The sequence below is a fragment of the Meriones unguiculatus genome, chromosome 6 (assembly GCF_030254825.1).
Source record: "Meriones unguiculatus strain TT.TT164.6M chromosome 6, Bangor_MerUng_6.1, whole genome shotgun sequence".
Classification (NCBI taxonomy): Eukaryota; Metazoa; Chordata; class Mammalia; order Rodentia; family Muridae; genus Meriones; species Meriones unguiculatus.
The window spans coordinates 134426813-134446426 of NC_083354.1; positions in this window are offsets into that span (position 1 = coordinate 134426813).

A 19614-nucleotide genomic window follows, 5' to 3' on the forward strand; every position below is an offset into this window, starting at 1 on the left:
TGAAAACCAGGACATGAATTTGAAAGAAAGGATGGAGGGAAATATGAAAGGGTTTGGAGGGAGGAAAGGAAAGGTAGAAATGATGCAACTATATTATAATCTCAATAACAAAACTAATATTTTAAAATAATAATTATTATTTTTATTTATGATGATGGTGATGATGATGATGATGATGACAAAGCTTCCATAAAGGAAGCAATTCTGTTCTGCAGGGGTTGGGGTAGTTCCCTCAGGAGTAAGTCCCCTGCTTTTTAGGGACCAGATTAGTCACTGTCATGGAACTAGTCTGTCCTGTGTGCTTTCTGTCTTCCACATCTACCGGCTTGTTTTTCTGTCAGGTTGGAGTGCTTCTCAACACTTCCATCAGGGCTATCTTGAACTTTTAGGTTCTTTACTCACTAATTATGTAAAGTTCTTTCCTTTACAAGCCATCCAGTCTCAGGAATCCCGTTACAGCAGAAGAAAACAGAGGAAGACAGAACTAGATTAGTTCTAGACTAGTTCCCAAGGAACTAGATTATAAAAGTGCAAATCTGCTTATCTATCGAAGAATGCTTTAATTCTTTTTCTGGGGAAACGGCTCTGTTGCTTGTGATAAAAGCATTGGGACACGGGTTCAGATCCCTTGATGCAGTGCACAGGTCAGGTGCGGCGGTGAATGCCTGACCCCAGTGCTGGGGGATGGATAGGTAGAGAGATAGGCAGATCCTGACTGGCCTCCCTGTATGACAAATCTCAGGTTCAGTGGAAATACATTACTTCAAAATGGGCACGCATGGGCTTGCATTCCCCCAATATAGTATGGACACGTGCACACGTGTGTGTGTGTGTGTGTGTGTGTGTGTGTGTATGTGTGTCAGGTGCACAGACAGAGAGAAGAATGTGGTTTTTATTGTAGTGAGGGAGGAAGAAAATTTACTAGAGGCATTTTTTTTTCTTTTGCTGCAATGAGAGTTTAGGCTTTTATTGATTATCTATACTACTAGAAAAATATTCCTCCCTGTGGTGTTTGGATTCTAGAAAATGTGTCATTATGGCTCCTTCAAAATTAATTTTTAGTATGATCAGTAGAAATTTACATTGGGAGAGGTTTTTAAATGGGAAAAATAAAATCGAGTGGATTTTCATTTGTCTAGGGTTATGATGTGAAAACATTAATTTACATTGTAAAATGTTGTTCACAGCAAAATGTTAGTCGATTTCATAGGAAGAATGCTTTTGGATAGTAGGCTTGAGAGAAAATACCATTACCATCTGTGTGTGTGTGTGTATGTGTGTGTGTGTGTGTGTGTGTGTGTGTGTGTGAGAGAGAGAGAGAGAGAGAGAGAGAGAGAGAGAGAGAGAGAGAGAGAGATACGTCAATTTTGAGTTAATTTAAGCACTCAAGAAAGGAACTAAAATGAAATTCATGTGGAATGGCTCCTGACAGTCTGGTCAAACTCTTGAATAGTACACAATTGTTCAAACCCACAAGTTTAAATTTTTTTATATAGATGGCTACAGAACCTCTACTACCTGAGTTTCTTTTTTCATGAATTCTTGGCAGGAGTCTGGGCTGTAATTTGGAAGGCGTGGCTCTCTGAGCACAGAACTGCGTTTAGCATAGAGTGTAAGGTTTCTACCATTAGTAGAGTAAGCACTCCACATTCCAACAGGAATCACAATTAGGCTTGAGGAGAATTCTGGTGGGCAGGGAACGGATGATCTTTTCCACTCAACACTAGCACAATTCTTGGTTTGGGAGCAACTTGTAGACATTTTCAGGTCAGTACTTAAGAAACTCTAAAATACTCTGGTTTTTATCTGGTTTGATGATCTCTGCTTCATGAAAAATTTTTAGAAACTTGAGTTAGAAGTTAACAGCTTTAATGTGGTGGGAAATTGCATGACTGTATTTATGTTAGATTTTTCTTTAATTGCCATGGAATAAGATCTTATTTGGAGGGCTTCACAGTCTCTTTATAAAACCTTTATGTTAGTAGTTTCCTGCTTCAACACTCATAGAAAATTATGTTTGATATAACACTTTGAAGTAGAGATTGCTGTAGAAGATGACTAAAAATTTTGTCCAGCTTATTTGAAAACTGAGGGGATCTATATCCTAGAAAACTGTACTTTTCTTCTTTTTCTTTTTTCTTCACTCTCTGGTCCATATTTCTCTCTCTTTCTTTCCCCCCTCTCTCTCCTTTCATTCATTCTTTCCTTTCTTCCAAGTTACCATCCTCATTTCATTTTCTTTTGGCAGTTGTTACTATGCAGCTCAGATTTGCTTGGAACTTGTGCTCCTCTTTCCTCAGTCACCCAAGCACTGCACCACCCCACCCAGTTGAAATAGATAATCTCTTTTTTAATTAAATTGATTTATTTTATTAATTACAGTTTATTTACTTTGTATCCCAGCTGTAGCACCCCCCTGTCTCCTCCCAAACCAGTCCTCCCTCCTTCTTCTCATATGCTCCTTCCCCAAGTCCAATGATAGGGAGGTCCTTCTCCCTTTCCATTTGACCCTAGCCTATCAGGTCTCATCAGGACTGGCTGCATTCTCCTCCTCTGTGTCCTGGGTAAGGCTGTTCACCATCTCAGGGCGAGATGATCAAAGAGCCAGCCACTGAGTTCATGTCAGAGACAGTCCCTGTTTCCATTACTAGGGACACTGAGCTGCCATGAGCTACACCTGTGCAGGAGTTCTAGGTTATCTCTATGCATGGCCCTTAGTTGAAGTATTAGTTTCAGAAAAAGACCCCTGTGCCCAGATTTCTTGGTTCTGTTGCTCTCCTTGTGGAGCTCCTGTCCCCTCCAGGTATTCCTATCTCCCCCTTCTTTCATAAGATTCCCTGCACCCTGCACAAAGTTTGGTTATGATTCTCAGCATCTGCTGGGTAGAATCTTTCAGAGGTCCTTTGTGGTAGGCTTTTGTCCTGTTCCCTGTTTTCTCCCTTTTCCGATGTCCATCCCGTTTATTTTTCTGAATGAAGATTGAGCATCTTACCCAGAGTCGTCCTTCTTGATTAGCTTCTTTAGGTGTACAGATTTTAGTATGATTAACCTATATTATATGTCTACTATCCACTTATAAGTGAGTATATACCATGTGTGTCTTTCTGCATCTGGGATATCTCACTCAAGGTGATCTTCTCTAGTTCCCACCATTTGCCTGCAAGAAACCCAGAATTACTAAAACAATCCTCTACAAAGATCCTCTATAAAAGATCTTCTGGAGTTATCTCTATCCCTGATCTCAAGCTGTACTATAGAGCAATAGTAATAAAAACTGCATGGTACTGGCATGGAAACAGCATGGTGGATCAATGGACTCGAATAGGAGAGACAGAAATAAACCCACACAATTATGGACACCTGATCCCACCACACAATGGAAAAAAGACTGCATCTTCCACAAATGGTGCTGGTCTAATTGGATGTCTACATGTAGAAAAATGCAAATAGATCCATATTTATCACTGTGCACAAAACTAAAGTCCAAGTGTATCAAAGACCTCAACATAAAAGCAGACACACTGAACCTGTTAGAAGAAAAAGTAGGGAAGAGCCTAGAACTCATTGGCACAGGAGACAACTTCCTGAACAGAACACCAACAGCACAAACTCTAAGATCAACACTCAATAAATGGGACCTCATGAAACTGAAAAGGATTCTGTCATTAGAACAAAACGACAGCCTACAGACTGGGAAAGGATCTTCACCAACTCTTTATCTGACAGATGCCTAATTTCCAGAATATATAAAGAACTCAAAAAGTTAAACAGCAACAAATCAAGTAATCCAATTAAAAAATGGGGTACAGAGCTAAACAGAGAATTCTCAATAGAAGAATATCAAATGGCAGAGAAACATTTAAAGAAATGCTCAACATCCTTAGCTACCTGGGAAATGCAAATCAAAATGACCCTGAGATTTCATCATACACCCATCAGAATGGCTAAGATCAAAAACCCAGGTGAGAATACATGTTGGAGAGGATGTGGAGAAAGGGGAACCCTCCTCCACTGCTGGTGGGAGTGGAAACTTGTGCAAATCAATCTGTCGCTTTCTCAGACAATTAGGAATAGTGCTACCTCAAGGTCCAGATCTACCTCTACTAGGCATATATCCAAAAGAGGCTCACCTATACAACAATGCAATTTGCTCAACCATGTTCATAGAAACTTTATTTGTAATAGCCAGAAGCTGGAAACAACCCAGATATCCCTCAGTTGAGGAATGGATACAGAAATTGTGGTACATTTACACAACGGAATACTACTCAGAAATTAAAAACAAGGAAATAACAAAAGAGATAATTTCTTAAAGAATGATTATATGGCTGTGTCTATTGAGAACTCAGTATATTCAAATTACATGATTGATTTTTGAGCATAAAATTATTAACCCTTACGAAGAAGGGACTTGTCATAGACACATGTGTGTGTGTGTGTATGTATGTGTATGTGTGTGTGTTTTTGGGGACTGAACATGCTAGGCAAGTTATGTGCCCAGGAACTTTTTTGTACAAAGACAATGTGAATATTTTAAGGATACAAAGTAAATATTCTGACATCAGGAGCTCAGAGTAGAATGGAAGAATGAAGACCTTAAGCACAGATAAATAGGTCCATAACTGACCTGAAGAATAGAGGTTTCCTGAATCATATTGGACCCATAAAAGAAAGAAAGAATGTGTGTCAAGATAGTCAAAGCTGAGATTCTGGAGGTTGTGTCCTGAAGATACTTTACAGTGCTTTATGGAAGGCAGCTCAGCCTCAGAGAACAGGTAAGTTTGATTTAGTTATTCCTTCTTGTGTACACTTTCTTGCAACAACAATAACAACAACAACGACATCTATAAACCTAAACATCCCTCCTTTGATCCCCAGTTCTGCAGATAGCCTAATAGAAGACCTCATTGTTATATGGCATGATAAATGCAAGGGAAGGGAATTGGATGTCTGAGACATACCGGTAGTTGTTAGGAACTTAAAATAAGTTTTTAGCATCTATATTAATTTCTTTTCCTGTTGCTGTGATAAAGTACCCTGAAAAAAGCAACTCAAGGGAGATAGGATGTATTTTAACTCTCAGTTTAAGAGTTCACAGTTCAAGTCCATTATGGCTTGGCATCAAGGAAGTAGAAGCTTGAGGCATCTGCTCACCTTACACTCACCATCAGGAAGCAGAAAGACATGAATGCTTATGTTCTTCTAATTTTCTCTTTTCTAGAGTCTATAACCTCCACCTAGAGAATGATGCTACCCACAGTACATGGGATTTCCCACTTCAATCAGAATAAACCCTTCAAGGCTTGCCAGAGACTTACCTCATAAGTGAGTTTACATTCTGTCAAGATGACAACACAAACCATCATAGCATATCATAGTCTATAAACTGATTCCATTATTTTTATTCTATTCTTACACAATAAATCCTGACTTTATCTTCCACTTCCTCCGCTCCTCTCAGCAGCAGCCCTCCCTGTCCCCAGTCTCCAGATCCACTACTCCTTCATTTCCCTTCAGAAAAGAGCAGGCCCCCCATTGACATCAACTGGACCGTGAATTATACGATGCAATGAGACTAGTTACAAACCAACGTATGAAGGCTGGACTAGGCAACTGAGTGAGAGGGAAAGGGTCTCAAGGGCGGGCAAAAAGTCAGATACACTCCCTCTGTCAGGAGCTGCACAAGAACAACATTACGCAACCAGAGCATGCAAGAAAACCTAGCACAGCCCCATGCAGCTTCCAGGGTTGTACTTCAGTGTCTGTGAGCTCATACGAACCTTGCTTAGTTGATTCTCCTGGTGTCCTTGAGCCCTCTGGCTCCTAGAATTCTTTCTCCTTTTCTTCCCTGGGGTTCCTTGACTTGTGTGTAATGTTTGGGTGTGGGTCTCTGCATCTACTCCCATCAGTTGCTGGATGAAGCCTTTCTGATGACAGTTGGACTAGACACCATCTATTAGTATAGCAGAATTTAGTTGGTAATCACTGACTTCTTTGGTGTTTTGTTTTTTTTTTCAGTCTCGTTTCATTCTACCCTAGGTCTCTGAGCCATTGAGCTTCTGGTTTCTGGCCATCCAGGCAGTGTGGGGCATAGAGTCCATCTGTGGCTTGGGACTCAACTTAGAGCAGTTAACAGTTGTCCATTCCCACAAGCTCAGAGCCACCATTTTCCCAGCACAGCTTCCAGGTAGGAAAGGTGTAGGTCAAAGGTGTAGGGTTGGTGTCCAAGTCTTACCAGTAGGAGCCTTACTAGGCTACTGAAGATGGCTAGTTAAAGACCCCATATCCTCCATCACTGGGAGTTCTTGCTAGGATCATCTTTAGAGGTTCCAGAAAGTTTCCATTGCAAAAAGTTTCCATATATTCCCCTTAAATGCCCCCCAAATTTAATCATCTCTCCCTATAATCTCTCCCTCCATCCCTTCCTCCTTCACCTCTTCCTTCCTGTTCCCATCCCCACATGACCTCAGTCTACACACAAAATTTATTTTATTTCCCCTTCCCAGGGAGACCCATGTACCCTCCTAGTTACTCAGCCTCTTTGAGTCTGTGGATTGCAGCGTAATTATCCTTTGCTTAAAAGCTGATATCAACATATAAGTGAGTATGTATCATTTTTCCTTCCAGGGTATGGGTTACCGCACTCAGGATGATTTTTTTTCTGTAGTTACGTCCATTTGCCTGCAAATTTCATGATGTTATTTTTTTTTAACAGCCAAATAACAAACTGTCCTGTAGATGTACCACACTTTCTTTGTCCATTATTTTGTTGGGGGATATTTAGGTTATTTCCAATTTCTGGCTGTTATGATAAAATTGCTGGGGAAACAGTTGAGCCAGTGTCCTTGTGGGAGGATGGAGTGTCCTTCGGGTATAGGCTCAAGAGTGATAGAGCTGGGGAGTGAGGTACCAGTTTACCATGTTGACTTTCATAGTGGCTCTACAAGTTTGCATTCCCACTAGCAATGGAAAAGTGTCCCCCCTGCTCCACATTCTTGCCAGCATGAACTGTCACTTGTGTTATTGATCATAGATACTCTGACAGGTATAAGCTGGAATCCCAAAGCAGTTTATATTTGCATTTCTCTGATGGCTAAGGATATTAAATACTTCTTTAGGTGTTTTTCAACCATTTGAGATTCCTGTATTGCGAATTCTCTGTTTAGCTCTACACCACATTTTTAAATTGGACTGTTCAGTTTGTTGATGCCCAGCTTCTTGAGTTCTGTATATATTTTGTATTATTAGCTATCTAGTCAGTTGCTGGGTTGGTGAAAATATTTTTCCATTCCATAAGTTGCCATTTTTGGTGCCTTTGATGGTGTCCTTTGCCTTATATGAGCTTTTCAGTTTCATCGGGTTTTATTTATTACTTGTTGATCTTAGTGCCTGTGTGATCAGTGTTCTGTTTAGGAAGTTGTCCCCTGTGCTCATTGATTCAAGGTTATTTCCCTCTATCAGTTCAATGTGTCTAGTATTATGTTGATGTCTTTGATACACTTGGACTTGAGTTTTGTACACGGTGATAAATATGAATCTATTCCTATTCTTCTATATGCAGATATCTAGTTAGATCAGCACCATTTGTTGAAAATGCTTTCTCTTTTTCATTTTATATTTCTGCTCTCTTTATCAAAAAAATCAGGATTTCATAGATGAGTGGATTTATATGTGAGTCTTCAAGTCAATTTCATTAATCAACATGTCTTTTCATGCTAATTTTATTTTTATTATTATAAGTCTATAATATAGCTTGAAATCAGGGAGGGTGTTATTTCAGTAGGTTATTTTATTGTTCCAAATTGTTTTAGTTATCCTGCTCTTAATTTTTTTAATGAAGCTGAGTATTGTCTTTTCAAGGTCTGTATAGATTTGTAATTTTGATAGGGATATCTGTAGATTGCTTTTGGTAAAATTGGCACTTTTATTGTGTTAATTCTACTGATCCATGAGCACAAGAGATTGTCTTAGTTAAGGTTTTAGTGCTGTGAAGAGACACCATGACTATGGCAGTTCTTATAAAGGAAAATGTTTAATTGAAGCTGATTTACTGCTTCAGAGGTTCAGTCCACTAAAATCATGCCAGGAAACATTGCCATTTGCAGCCAGACATGGTGCAGGAGAAGCCAAGAGTTCTACATCTTGATCTGAAAGCAGAAGGATAATCCTGGGTTCTAGAATGGAAACCTCAAAGCCTGGCCCCACAGTGACATACTTCTTCCAACAAGGCCACCTCTCCTAATGGTATCAGGAGTAGGATAGGGGCCTACCATTCAAACATATGAGTCTACGGTGAAAATACCTATTCAAATCGCCATATTCCACTCCCTGGCCCCCATAGGCTTTTTAGCCATAACAGAATGCAAAAATTTAGTCAGTCTAACTTCAAAAGTCCTCATGGTCTATAACAGTCTCAAACTTGTTTAAAAGTCCAAAGTTCAAAGTCTCTTCTGAGATTCATGTAAACTCTTCACTGTAATCCCCTATAAAATCAAAATAAAAAAGAGATCACATACTTCCAACATAAAATGGCACAGGATATACATTACTAATCCACAATGTAGGAAAGGGAGCACAGTGAGAAAATAGTAGGCCAAAAGAAGATCAAAATTATCTAGACATTAACCCAATTAAAAAATGGGGTACAGAGCTAAACAGAGAATTCTCAATAGAGGAACATCGAATGGCAGAGAAACACTTAAAGAAATGCTCAACATCCTTAGTCATCAGGGAAATGAAAATCAAAACGACCCTGAGATTTCACCTTACACCCATCAGAATCAAAAACTCAAGTGACAACACATGTTGGAGAAGATGTGGAGAAAAAGGAACCCTTCTCCATTGCTGGTGGGAATGTAAACTTGTACAACCACTCTGGAAATCAATCTGGCGCTTTCTTAGACAATTATAAATAGTGCTTCCTCAAGATCAGCTATACCACTGCTAGGCATATATCCAAAAGATGTTTAACTATACAACTAGGATATTGTATCCTGCCACTTTGCTGAAGGTGTTTATCAGCTGAAGGAGTTCTCTGGTTGAATTTTTGGGGTCGCTCATGTATACTATCATATCATCTGCAAATAGTGACACTTTGACCTCTTCCTTTCCGATTTGTATCCCCTTGATCTCCTTTAGTTGTCTTATTGCTCTGGCTAGGACTTCAAGTACTATGTTGAAGAGATATGGGGACAATGGACAGCCTTGTCTTGTCCCTGATTTCAGTGGGATTGATTTAAGTTTCTCTCCATTGAGTTTGATGTTAGCTATAGGCTTGCTATATATTGCCTTTACTATATTTAGGTATGTGCCTTGTATCCCTGATCTCTCCAAGACTTTAAACATGAATGGGTGTTGGACTTTGTCAAATGCTTTTTCGGCATCTAAGGAGATGATCATGTGGTTTTTCTCCTTCAGTTTATTTATGTAGTGGATTACATTGATGGATTTCCATATGTTGAACCACCCTTGCATGCCTGGGATGAAGCCTACTTGGTCATGGTGGATGATATCTTTGATGTGTTCTCGGATTCGGTTTGCAAGTATTTTATTGAGTATTTTTGCATCAATGTTCATAAGAGAGATAGGCCTAAAGTTCTCTTTTTTTTGTTGGGTCTTTGTGTGGTTTAGGTATTAAGGTGACTGTGGCTTCATAGAATGAGTTTGGTAGTGTTCCTTCTGTTTCTATTTTGTGGAATAGCTTGAGGAGAATTGGAGTTAGCACTTCTTTGAAGGTCTTGTAGAATTCTGCGCTGAAGCCAGAATTCTTGATAGAGGAATATCGAATGGCAGAAAAACACTTAAAGAAATGCTCATCCTCATTAGCCATCAGGGAAATGCAAATCAAAACGACCCTGAGATATCACCTTACACCCATCAGAATGGCCAAGATGAAAAACTCAAGCGATAACACATGCTGGAGAGGTTGTGGAGAAAGGGGAACCCTCCTCCACTGCTGGTGGGAATGTAAACTGGTACAACCACTCTGGAAAGCTATCTGGCGCTTTCTAAGACAAATAGGAATAGTGCTTCCTCCAGACCCAACTATACCACTGCTAGGTATATACCCAAAGTTTGTTCAAATACACAAAAAGGACACTTGCTCAACCATGTTTATAGCAGCTCTATTTGTAATAGCCAGAACCTGGAAACAACCCAGATGTCCATCAACGGTGGAATGGGTACAGAAATTGTGGTATTTTTATACAATGGAATACTACTCAGCAATCAAAAAGGAGGAAATCATGAAATTTGCAGGCAAATGGTGGGATCTAGAAAAGATCATTCTGAGTGAAATATCCCAGAAGGAGAAAGACAAACATGGGATATACTCACTTATATAGACCTCTAAGATATGATAAACATAATGAAATCTATACACCTAAAAAAGATAATCAATTGAGCGGACATGGGGTAAGATGATCAATCCTCATTTAGGAAGACAGATGGGATGTGCATTGAACGTATGACAGGAGTCTACTGAGCGCATCTGAAAGACTCTAACTAGCAGTGTTTTCAAAGCAAAGACTCATGACCAAAGCTTTGGCAGAGTACAGGGAATCATAAGAAAGAAGGGGAGTTAGTCTGATGGGGAAAGGATAGGAGCTCCACAAGGACCAAATATATCTGGGCACAGGGTCTTTTCTGAGACTGACATTCAACCAAGGACCATGTATGGATATAACCTAGAACCTCCACTCAGATGTAGCCTGTGGTAGCTCAGTAACCAATTGGTTTCCCAAAGTGAGGGGAACAGGGACTATTTCTAACAGGAACTCAATGACTGGCTCTTTGGTCTCCCCACCCCCGAAGGGAGGAGCAGTCCTGTTAGGCCACAGAGGAGGGCTTTGCAGCCAGTCCTGAAGATACCTGATAAAACAGGATCAGATGAATGGGGAGGAGGTCCCCCCTATCCTATGGACTTGGAAAGGGGCACGGTGGAGATGAGGGAGGGAGGGAGGGACTGGGAGGGAATGAGGGATCGGGACACGGCTGGGATACAGAGTTAATAAAATGTAACTGATAAAAAAAATAAAAAATAAAAAAAAAATTAAAAAAAAAAAACCAAAACAACTAGGATATTTGTTCAACCATGTTCATAGCAGCTTTATTTGTAATAGCCAGAAGCTGGAAACAACCCAGATGTCCCTCATTTGAGGAATGGATACAGAAATTGTACATTTACACAATAGAAGACTACTTAGCAATAAAAACAAATAAATCATGAAATTTGCAGGCAAATGGTGGGATCTAGAAAAGATCATTCTGAGCTAGGTATTCCAGAATCAGAAAGACACACATGGTATATACTCATTTATAAGTAGATATTAGACATACAATATAGGATAATCATTCTAAAATCTGTACATCTAAAGAATCTAAGCAAGAAGGAGGACCCTTGGTAAGATGCTCAATCTTCTTTCAGAAAGGCAAACGAAATGGACATTGGAAGAGGGAGAAATCATGGAACAGGACAGGTGCCTACCACAGAGAGTCTCTGAAAGACTCTACCCAGCGAGTATCAAAAACATATGCTGAGATTCATAAACAAACTTTGGGCAGAGTGCAGGGAATCTTGTGAAAGAAGGGGGAGATAGAAAGACTTAGAGGGAACAGGAGCTCAATAAGGAGAGCAACAGAACCAAAAAATCTAAGCACAGGGGTCTTTTCTGAGACTGATACTCCAACCATGGACCACACATAGAGATAACCTCGAACCTCTGCACAGATGTAGCCCATGGCAGCTCAGTGTCCAAGAGGGTTCCCCAGTAATAGGAACAGGGACTGTCTCTGACATGAACTCATGGGCTGGCTCTTTGATCACCTCCTCCTGAGGGGGGAGCAATCTTACCAGTCCACAAAGGAAGACAAAGAAGCCAGTCCTGATGAGACCTGATAGACTAGGGTCAGAGGAAGAATCATTGGACTGGGGGAGGGGTATAGGAGAAGAAGAGAGAGGGAGGGCAGGATTGGGAGGGAATGAGGAAGGGAGCTACAGCTGTGATACAAATTAAATAAAGTGCAATTAATAAAAATAAAATTAAAATTAAAAAAATAGCTAGACAAACCCTGAACTCTGCATCTCCATGTCTGATGTCAAAATGCTCTTCAGATCTCTAATTCCTTTTAAATTTGTTTACTGCAAGACACTTCTTTCTCCTAGGCTGGTTCCCCTCCCTTTAAGGAGCTTTCTTTGACACATATCCCACAGCTTTGGAATCTCCAATATTTTGGGGGCTAAGGCAACTTCAACTTCACAGGTTCACACAATGGCCTTTCCAGTCCCACCCACCTCCCTCCCTCTCCCAACCCCATGCTCCTCCACTAGTTCACTGAAAAGGGGGAGTCTTCCTCCTCTACTATCTGACAGTAGCATATTGAGTCTCATCAGGACTAACTGGATCCTCATCCTCTGTGTCCTGGTAAGGTCATCCCACCAGGAGGAAGTGATCAAAAAGCAGGAAACCTAATTCATGTCAAAGACTGTCTCTGCTTCCTTTACTAGGGTACCCACTTGGGGTTTGAGCTGCCTAATGCCTACATTTGAGCAAGTGCTTCTCCACCATTCGAGATTTCTCTGTAGAGAATTCTCTGTTTATTTCTGTATCCCATTTTAAAAATTGAATTATTTGGTTTGTTGGTGTGTAATTTCTTGAGTTCTTTATATATTCTGGATACTCCTGTACCTCATAAACTCCTTCAGCAAAGTGGCTGGATACAAGATTAATTAAAAAAATCAGTAACCCTCTTGTAATAAAATCACAAATGTGCTGAGAAAAAAATTAGGGAAAGCACAGCCTTCATAATAGCCACAAATAATATAGATAATCTAGGAGTAACTCTAACCAAGGAAGACAAAGGCCTGTATGACAAGAATTTTGTCTCTGAAAAAAGAAATTGAACAAGATGCCAGAAGATAGAAAGATCTCCCATGTTCATGAATAGTTAGGATTAATATAGTAAAAATGGCCAACCCACCAACAACAATCAACAGATTCAATGCAATCTCCATCAAAATACCAGCACATTTTTTTCATAGACCTTGAAAGAACAATTCTAAACTTTATATGGAAAAACAAATAGCCCAGAATAGCTAAAATGATCCTATACAATAACAGAACTTCTGGAGGTATCTCCATACATGACCACAAGCTGTACTACAAAGCAATAGTGATAATAACTACATGGTACTGACACAGAAATAGGCCGATTGATCAATGGAATCCAAGTGAAGACCCAGAAATAAACCCACACACCTATGCACACCTGATTTTTGACAAAGGAGCAAAACAACAACAACAACAACAACAAAAAAAAAACAAAAACATACAATGGAAAAAAGATAGCATCTTGAACAAATGGTGCTGGTCTAACTAAATGTTTACATGAAGAAAAATGCAATAGATCCATATTTATCACCCTGCAGAAAACTCAAGTCCAAGTAGATCAAAGACCTCAACATTAAGCCAGATATACTAAATCTGCTGTAGGAGAAATTGGCTAAGATCCTTGAACTCATTGGCACAGGAGACAGCTTCCTGAACAGAACACCAACAGCTAAGTCTCTAAGATCTACAATTAATAAATGGGACCTCTTGACATGGAAAAGCTTCTGTAAAGCAAAGGACATCGCCAATAGAATGTAATGACAGTCTAGATTGGGAAAAAATCTTCACCAATGTTACATCAAATAAAGGGGGTCAGGAAATTTTGAGATTTAGCATTTTCTTTGGTGGATGCATTGATTTCTTCCATTGTATCTTCTACACCTGAAATTTTCATCCATCTCTCATACTCTGTTGAGGATGCTTATATCTGTAGTTCCTGTTTTCTTCTCTAAGTTCTTTCTCTCTAGGATTTCCCCAATTTGTGCTTTATTTATTGTTTCCATTTCTATCTTAAGATCTTGAATTGTTTTATTAATTTCTTTCACCGGTTTGTGTTTTCCCGCATTTAAAAAGATGATTTGTTCAATTTCTTCACCTCATTGTTTGTATTTTTCTGTATTTCTTTGAGTGATTTAGTCATTTCCTCCCTACAAACTTCTCTATAAGCCTCAGTCTATTTGACTATATCTTCCTGTATTTCTTTACATGTTTTTTTTTATTTCCTCTGTTGTCATCTTCATTAGCATAGATTTAAGGTCATTATCTTGTGTTTCAGTTTGTGTTAAGGTATTCAGGGATGCTCGGCTTGAGATAACTAGGTGTTGGAGCTGCCTATATTGGCCTGGCTTTTGTTGATTGTGTTGTACCCTGGTCTTTAGCTGTCTGGTTCTCTCTGGCAGTTGCGGGTAGTTTCTGGTGCCCACTGGAGTTCTGGGGGCCAGTGGGTGCTAGAAGAGCTCTGGGCAGAAAGCTGGGTGTTCTCACAGGACCCCTCCTCAGATCAATGGTTATGGTCTCGACTGGCCTGTGTTTCTCAGGGAATTGCCAAGGCTCTCCTCAGATGTATGATGCTGAGGAGTACCTGTACTCTCCTGGAGCCTAGGAGAAGTCTCGGAGGCAGCTGTCCTGCCACTGCCTTTCTTACTCTGAGGTAATGAGCTACAACTTCCCAGGCACTGGGCTCAGACACTGTGCTTGCCAGATGCAACAATCTTGGAGAGCCAGTAAGCCCAAGATCTGCTTGTTCTCCCTATGGAGACAGGTTGAACTTTGGAGCAGTGTCTGGAGCTGTTCCTGTGGCTTCCCAGTGTCAGGCTGCCTGAGGTTGGAGCTGTGTGCCTGGTACCCAGAAGGTATTCATGGCCAGTGAGAGCAGCTCAAAAGCAAGTGGCTATACGCTGAGACTGCTTGGGAAACCAGGAACTTTCCTGGAGATTAGATGGGTGACCTGAGGTCAGACCCACTCTTTTCCCCCACAGTAGGGTCTCCTCTCATCTGGGAAACAGAGATGCTCGTGTTTTGGGGCCCACACTTTGGTCTGTTGATCACTCTGCAGTCACTGCTGTCCTGCTGATCAGACACAGTGTGTGATTGGTGCCGCCATTTTGGATCTTCTTCCTTTTCTTTAAGTTGGGAGAACTACCTTCTATGATTTTGTTAAAAATGTTTTCTGGTCCTTGGAGCTGGAACTCTTTACCTTCTTCTATTCCTATTATTCTTAGCTTAGGTCTTTTCATAGTATCCTAGATTTCCTGGGTGTTTTGTGTCAGGAATTTGTTACATTTAACATTTTCTTTGACGGTTGTATTGATTTCTTCTATTGTATCTTCTATGCCTGAGATTTTCTCTTCCATCTCTTGAATTTTGTTGGTGATGTTTGTGTCTGTTGTTCCTGTTCTCTTCCCTAGGTTTTTCATCTCCAGGATTCCCTCAGTTTGTTTTTTCTTTTTGCTTCTACATCCATTTTTTAGGTCTTGAACAGTTTTCTTCATTTCCTTCACCTGTTAATTCTTTTTCCCTGTATTCCTGTAAGAGATTTATCCATTTTTCTTTAAAGGCCTCTATCATCCCTGTAAGGTTGGATTTAAGGTCATCTTCTTGTGCTTTAGCTGTGTTCAGATATCCAGGGCTTGTTGTAGAAGGATAGCTGGGCTCTGGTGATGACATATGTCCCTGGCTCTTTGTTGATTGTGTTTTTAAAAATTAATTAACTAATTATTTTTTTTTACATTACATCCTGATTGTAACCCCCTCCAATATTTCCTACTGGTTTCATCTGTCCTTCCTCTTCCCCTTATCACTCCTCCCTACTTCTCAGAAAATGGGAGTCCCTCACCCCCATGCATGTCACAAACCCATCTGAGCACATCATGTTATGTCAGGAATCAGAACTCCATCCTCTTTCCCTGTAGCTTGGTGAGGCAGCCCCACTAGGGGGAAGTGATTAAAAAGCAGGCAACATAGAAGAAAGTCCTGTCAAAGACAGGCCCTGCTCACCTTACTAAGGAACCCACATAAAGACTGAGCTGCCTATCTGTGTAGGGGACCCTGGTCCATTTCATGCATGGTCCTTGATTGGTGTTTCATTCTGCATAACCCCCATCCTCTGGTTAGTTGGTTCTTTTGGTCTTCTTGTAGAGCTCCTGCCCTCACTCTCCCACAAGTTTCTCTGTGTTCTTATGCTGGTCTTTAGCCATCAGGATTTCCTTGGTGTTGGCTAAATGTTCCCAATGCAGGCCCCCTCAGGGAGTCAAGCTCCACAGGACTGCCAATGGAGCTCAGGGAAGAGCGCACTGCTCACCTCTGGTAGCTGTGCTTCAGGTGGACTAGAATGTTCCTGGGCTCCACAGGCCCCTGCTGGCTGTGCCCAGGTGGATCAGGCAGGTAGGGAACAGGCAGATGGGGCTCTGTGCTAAATGTTGTTGGGATTCTCCTCTCTAAACTTCTTGTACCTTATAGGCTTGTCCTTATAGTTTAGGAATTTTATTTTATTTTATTTTTGATTTTGTTGAAAATATTTTCTGGGCCTTTGAGCTGGGATACTTCTCTTTCCATTCATATTATTTTTAGGTTTAGTTTTTTAATTTTTTATTTATTTTTTTATTGTGTTCCAGATTTCCTGGATAAGCTGTCCAGGAATTTTTTAGATTTAACATTTTTTTTTCACAAATATATCTATTTTTTTTCTCTTGTATCTTCAATACCTGGGATTTCCTCTTCCATTTCTTGTTCTTTCGGTGATTCTTGTGTCTGTAGTTCCTGTTTGCTTAACTATATTTTATATTTCCAGAAATTTCCTCAGTTTATATTTTCTTTCTTGCTTCTGTTTCCCTTTTCAGGTCTTGAACAATTTCACTATTTGTTTCCTTTATCTGTTTATTTTTCCCTTTGTCTTTCTTTGAGAGATTTACTTATTTTTATTTACTTCCTCCAAATTTTGTCTTTTCCTCAATTTCTTTAAAGGGATTTGTTCATTTCTTTTTTAAGGGCCCCTGTCATCTTCATAAAGTTGCTTTAAGGTCATTTTCTTGTGTTTCAGTTGTATTAGAACATTCTGGACTTGCTGTAGCAGATAGAGTAGGTGGTGACATATTGCCTTGACTATTATTGATTGTGTTCGTACTGGCATTTAGGCATCTGGGCTTGGGGTGATTATAGGTACAGTTTCTGATTTCTGAGTTTTCCTGTTGGATGGGTGTTTTCTTACTAGTTTTCTTCTCTGGTTTTTCCATGCAAGTTGGGACTGAACTTCCGATGCCTGTGGTGGCCTGTGGTTGAGGAGGGTATTCTCTGGAATTGAGGGTTGGGACATGGCAATGAGGAGGGGTTGAGGGGATTGGAGATTGAGGGGGTTGAAGAAAGCTGAGAGTGTGAAGGGGCATCCCAGGGTGGTTCCAATACCTGGAGTTCTGGCTGCCAGCACAGCCAGTGGTCAGTCTCCACCTGATTGGGGGCTGCAACTCTGTGGGGGTAAAGGGGAGTGGTGGTTGGGTAGCAATGGAGCAGTGGGATCAGTCTGAAGTGAGTAGCCTACTTGGAGTTCTGGCACCTGTCATGGCCATTAGTGGCTTCAGCCAGAATTGTGGGAAACTCTTTCAGTCTTACAGTAAATCTGAAGGCTTCCCCTCTGCTGCGAGATTTAGCTTGAGCTCCATTAGAACATTATGGCAGAGACTTTGTTCTTATGGAGGAGGTGCTATTGCAACCCTTGGTAGCCCTCCCATAACTTCATCTTGCAGAAGAGAAAAAGACATCATGAGAATCTGGGATATTTTATTAATATAATATATATAATATAATAAAAAGACGATGGTACTTTTTTTTTTCTATTGCTCTTAGAAATGTCTAAAATGTATCAGTGCTGATGAAAGGTGAACCAAATCTTTAGTGACCTCAAGATGGTTACTGAAAGCCCAAGGGAGAAGAAAATCTGTCTCCCTTTCCTGCCAGGCAGATAGGGATGTGAAGAGTCCTCCATTAAGGGCTCCTTGTCCTGAGATGACAATGAACAGCTGTTGCTGCTAGCAAGTGCTTTGGAGGTGCTCCCGAGGGCAATGATCAAGGACTAGAAGTTCTGATTTTCACATCGTTTCATCAGAAGCAGCTGGCTGCAAACCCAAAGGAACAAGCAGAAACCTTGATTACTGCCTTGGTGTTGCTATGTGGGTTACTGAAAAGGCCCAGTCTTTTCAGAATGTAAAAAGGAATACCAACCCCCAAATTCCTCTTTCCAGTGATTCAGATATAGACTCTGCAAGATGAGAGATGAAATATTTAACCAATATTTAACTTCCTTCCTTCCTTCCTTCCTTCCTTCCTTCCTTCCTTCCTTCCTTCCTTCCTTCCTTCCTTTTGTTTTGGTTTTTGAGACAGAGTTTCTCTGTATAGCCTTGACTGTCCTGGACTCACTCTGTAGACCAGACCAGGCCTAGAACTCAGAGATTCCTCTTCCTCTGCTTCCCCCGGTGCTGGGATTGCAGCCACCATGCCTGGCTACTTTCTTTCAGTGCATGCGCTCTGGAGTACCTTTCTGTGCTTACTTGTCTAGAGTTCCCTGAGAACTTGACATTAGGGCACCAAGAGTTTAGAAGAACTTAGGTTGATACTGTTGACCATTTGTAGTGCTAGGGAGCAGAGGCTACAATGATGATATGTCTTTCTTTTGAGACTATTAATTTGGCAAAGAAGATATGTACACAACTCCTAAAGTGGAATAATTAACCCTTGAGAACAGAGGAGATGCTGAGTGTGAACTCATTCTGTGTTTAGGTAACAGTGATAGGGAGTGTGAGGGTGAGGATAGAGTGGGAGGTTAGCCATGATGAATCATCTTCAAGCCCACCTAGCAGTAATCCACGGCACTTTAGCCTACCAGCTTTCTCCTTGAGTAGACTTCTCAATTCCATACATATTTTTGAATCAATCCTTTAACTAAGAAATTTCTACTTCCTTGCATTAAGTATGAGTTAAGTTCTGTGATTGACAGCAAGCTTCCTAGGCAAGACACTCTGCTTTGCGAAGGAGTACTAAGGAAGAAATCTGCTTTTTGGTATTTCAAGGAGGCTTCTCTGTGTGAGTTATTGCTGAGGGTTTGCAGCTGCCGTGTTTGTTTACATCACGCCTGCACTACAGTGCTAGATTCATTGTTTGTAAGAATCTTTGGAATAATTTGTATATGAAGGATTCTATATAAAAATCGGTATTTATTCCTTTCTGTATTAAACCTTTTCAGCCTGACATATAAGGGTGCTTTCTATCCAGCAGGTAGGAAGTTGCGCATTAAACTCTTATTAACAGCACCAGGAACTGGCTTTCAGTGTTCCATCTGGGACAATGGAAAAGGACTCACAGATATGCAGGTAAATTGAAGCAAAGACAGGCTAGAGCTTAGGTATTTATTCAACTGTTGAAAGTTTTATGGGTAGACAGGCTATGAAAAATGTGGAGAAATTTTACTGATTGAGTTTGAACTACTCTGGTTTATTTGTGGATGCTGCTATATACAGAATGTGTGTATGTGTTTGTCTGTTTGCATGTGTGTGTGTATACAAATTGTAAAATGTCCATTTTCAGCACCTTGCTACATGCAATTACTTTACTAAAAAGCATAATTGTGATTTACTGATGAAATAATACAGGTAATATCTACCATATGCTTTAAACACTAAACAATTCTGTAACCTTTCATATTCTAAAGAAAGACATTATACTGATATTTGTTGGGTGT